The following is a 4,824-nucleotide window of genomic DNA, read 5'->3' as shown; positions in this document are numbered from 1 at the left end:
CATAAGGCATCTGAATGCAGATCTAAACCATTCAATCTAGCTAAATAACTTGTAAAGGAAATATTTGGTTGGGACTCCAATACTTGGTGTAGATTTCATTATTTTGGAGAATATGGACACATTGGCATAAATTGTGCAAGGCATCACTTGAGAAAGAAGGATACTACAGTAAGATGTTACACATGCACTGAAGTTGGTCATATAGCCATGAATTGCATGAATATAGGTAGAGTTGAAGATGACAAGAAAGCTAAAGTTGATAACATTAGGAAGTAGATGAGACAGTAGTGGATTTCCAAATCTACCAAGCAAGCCAGTTCAAATGATGGCCATGTCACTCAAGAAGTGGGTAACTCCACCATTTCTAATTAGGTTCTTAAGGAAGAACTAGAACTGTATCTTCAAGCCACATCTTAAGTAGTTCCAATGGAATAAAGGAAAGATCCAAATTAGTATTGTAGATACAGAGGGATCAAAAGAAGTTTAACATCAGTATTCACCAAGCAAGGCTAGATCATACTAATTGAGGTCGGAAGTAACAAGTTTTGTTTGGTCGCCAAGTTACAAGATTCTACCAAGTTATCTGGATAGATAGTGGATGAAAACCTATCAAGCACTATGTCATAATGGCTCTCTTTGTATTGAGCATTAATAGAAGGTTTTCATCAAAAAGGAAAAATTTGACTTCATTTTCACTGCGAGTTTAGTTTATTCAAGAGCAAAGTGATTTGCAGAGCATCCAGGAAATCTTGAGAAAGGTTTGTAGCAAAATTTTTGAAGGAGATTTTATCAATCTACTAAGAAATCATGGCATCCACTAGTAGCAACATCAAGGAAAAGAAAGGTTTGGAGATGTTAGTGTGTGGTGTTGAATGGAGGGCTCCAAACTTCAAGCTGGTGCCAGCAATTGTGGAATCACTTGACCCTAATGGAGCTCAATCTCAAATCCCACCAAAGGTCTCATAAATGATATTTGTACTAATTTTAAGTGTGCTATGCAAGAAATTAGAACCCTAGAAATGGATAGTTCTTTAAGATAATTATGTGTGGATGGAACCCTAAACTCGAGCATAAGCATTTAGAGGAGAAAGGCTTGACCCACATTCTGCACCTACCAAGGAACTTCCAAATTAAGTTGATTAGGTATATTTTGAGCCGAGTGCACAATGGTCAATTATGGTTAGAGAAGCCCATTTTGATAAAAAATAAGATGATTCACAGAATTACTGGTCTCCCTATACTCAACAAGGTTAAGGTTACCAAAACCCTAGGTTGAGATGAGCTACAGAAGAAAACCTTAGTTGAATGGGATGGTAGAGGACTGAAAATCAGTAATGTATCTAATGTGGAACTTAGATTTGGTATTCATATCATTTCCTATAAGATATATAGCTCTATCAGATTGAATAGTGTGTCGTGTGAGGCTGTGGACTTAGCATACAAAGTTGTGAAGAAGAATTTGGTAGATTTGATGTTGAAACAACTTAACAAGAACATGGAAAGCATAAGGACATAAAAAAATAATCCATACAAATTTGGTTCTCTATTAAATTTTTTTTTCTTTCATGTACAAAAGTTTTTCCCATCCAAAGGATCCATGGTATGGAGAAAGGATACTCCAGTTCTATACCAAATCAATGAGTTTATTGTAGAAATGGGTGAGAAATTTGACAGTATAATGGATAACTATTTTGAAGTGTTCAAGGAAAAGATAAACAATAGATTCTAAATTCCACCAAAACTTGTTGAAGACTACAAGGACAATGTTTTTTTCATGGTTGATTATGATAGGGTATACATTCAAGCAGTTAGGCCTAGAATTGTATGAGTGAAACCAAGGAGATAATTGAAGCCCTAATGAATGAGCCAAAAGATCCAAAGTTACCCATCTTTGGAACATATGATGATGCAAAGGCTAGAATAGAGCTTAAAATCAAGCTCCCACAGGTACTAAGCAAAGGTAAGAGGAAGATAGCAAAGTTGAAAATTGCAAGTGCTCCTCTTATGCTTACTGAGGGAAGAGGAGAAGATGAGGAAGAATCTGAGCATGAAGATGAAGAATTTGAGAAGGAGGAAGAACTCGTAAGAAAGAAAGGCAAGGTGATTATTACCAAGCCACCCAAGGCCTCCACAGCTATGTTCACAAGAAGATCCAAGAAGAAAGGAGATACTGAAGTTGTGCTTATTAAGCCTCCTCCCATTTTTAAAGAAAGAGTCAATCAATTAAGAGTAGGTGCTAGAATCAATAACTTCAAAGCACTTAAATATGAAACTAGGACTCCAACTAAACAAAAAGAGGTTGAAGATCTAATCATGGACAAGTTAGGGAGATGGAAATTCTCTCCTGATTAGTTTGCTTCACAAATCCCTCTAGTCTTGTTAGAAAAAGTCAAGGTTATATGGGAAGCAACTATGCAGACAACCAAAGATATATTTGAGAAAACTTTGAGAAAGTTGCCACCGAATCTTACTAATGCTAAGGGTAAGGAAGCAATGAAGGAAAATGAAGAGAAGATGATGATGAGATTTCATACTTGTTTAATTTTGGTAAAGGAAATTGAGCATGTAGTCAAGGATGCTACATCTATGTGGGAAAATGTTTATCATTGCATCAACCTAGTGAGGATCCAGTTGAAATAAATGATGATGATGATGATTGTGATAATGAAGAAGATAATACACCATGTGTCACTTTTGATGTTGAGGATTATCAAGCATTGAAGGATGGTGAAGAAGAGAAAGAGGAAGATGTTGATGAGGAAGGAGATGAAGAGAATCATCCAATGAGGATAGCTACAAAAGTTATAGCCTCCCTTCCTCACTCTCCACAAAAGACTGCTACATCATCTAGCATGGAGATAGCTTCAATAAGTGTGATTGAAACCACTACAGATACATCATTTGTTCAATCACTTTTTTCTCTCTCTCTCTTAGCTCTAGGCATCACTAATGGAGATGTCTTCCACTTCATACACTAAGCTGTAGACCTCTTCTTCTTCAGCTCTTGAGTTAGGAACATCAGCATTGAGTACAAGTTCTACAATTTTGTCAACTTCAATTTTTCATGCTCTTGTAAGTACTTCATCTGTAAATACTTATATTAGTGTTATTATTGTATGTACTTTAGTTAGTGTTCCACCTATTATTACTTCAATTTTGGATAGCACTTTAGTTTTGGATTCTATTAGCACTCCTTTTAGTATTCCTCCAATAGGCCCTATTCAAGTTTTCATAGCAAGCCCTACTATCTCTATAATTGTTTCTATTTCTAAGTCCAAGGCAGTAATATTAGAAGAAGAACCAAGGACACCCCTAAAAGTTTTGATTACTGGAAAATAAATTGATGAAGATATAGACTTGGACAAAGAGATTTTAATTCCTAAGTTGGATCTTGACAATGCCATTGTAGAAAAAATGAGATTGATTAGCTAACTTTTGGAATGGAAGGCTAGATAGACGCAACTTAGAGAGGAAAGCGATAAAGAGTTCAAAATCATTAAGAGTACAAAGAATATTTTGATAGAGGCTATAGGATTAGATGTTGATTCATCTCAACATATTTTATTACAGTTAGAGGAAGCAGTGAATAAATTCAATGAGGACACAACTAGTCAAGAAAATTTGTTAGAAAAACTAAGAAAACGTTTGATAATAAAGTGCTTGAGCACATTGCTATTCATCAGGTAGAGCTTTCCTCAATTTTGGGTAGTCTTGAAAATTATTTTACAAATATAATATCTCTTTTTACCAAAATTTGTGATGTTACCAAGTACACTAAGGAGATAAAGGAAAAACTAAATAATATTGATGAGGATTTGAAGGCCAGTACCCAAAGGGTGTAGCTTGATCCCAGTTCAAGATTCGCACATCACATAAAGGTCAGATTTTTTTTAGATATGTAGGTAGAATTGTTAAGAGAAGAAGAAAGGATTAGGTCTACATTAATAGACATCCAAAACATGATCCTACCAATCATGGACACAATGCAAAAACATATTGCATATTCAAAAACATTGATCCATGATAACAATTTTTCAATTGCAAAAAATATGATTGAACTTTCAGTAGAGGTTCAAGTAGCACTTCATACCTACAAAATTTTACAAGAGAACTGGGATAAGACATTAGCTATTATTCTTAAGGCACATTCTAAGTTTCTCTCACATTTTAGTGTCTTTGTATAAGTATGGTGTGAATAAATGTTTTGCATTATTGTCAAAAAGAGGGAGAGAAAGAGATATTTGTGGAGAAACATATGTATAGTAGAGAGACTTGTATATACAATATGGTACTATGCCTTATATAATATGTACACTATATGGGGGAGATATGTGCAAATGTATATATAGTAGGTTTACAAAGACAAATTTTGAAAAATCAAAAAATTCAGCATGTCACTGTACATATATTGTCTAATAAGTGTTTTTGTTACTAATGCCAAAGGGGGAAATTGTTGGAATTAAGTTATGTTTGTCATTAGTGACAACACTTATTCATAATTCTATATGGTTACCAAGTTCATCACTCAGTTTCTAGTGTTTACCAAGCATTCAATGGTTGCCAAGTGAGTTTAGTAATTAAGCAATTCATACTGAGCATTCTAGAAGCTACTGAGTGAAAACAGATAGTGTGCAGTCTAGAAATTATCATTGAGTAGTTAGTGGTTACCGAGCTTCATAGTATCTACTGAGTCATCAGTTGTTGTGATGTGAAGCTAGTATCTACTAAGTGATGGGATAAGTAGTTTTTATTGAGTACAAGAAAGGTAAACATAGTAATTAGTTTCTACCAAGTTACACTATATCTACTGAGTCTTCAATGTTC

The sequence above is a fragment of the Cupressus sempervirens genome, chromosome 3, assembly GCF_028749045.1.
Source record: "Cupressus sempervirens isolate cs-2001-9-10 chromosome 3, ASM2874904v1, whole genome shotgun sequence".
Taxonomy (NCBI): domain Eukaryota; kingdom Viridiplantae; phylum Streptophyta; class Pinopsida; order Cupressales; family Cupressaceae; genus Cupressus; species Cupressus sempervirens.
This window is presented reverse-complemented; position numbering follows the sequence as displayed.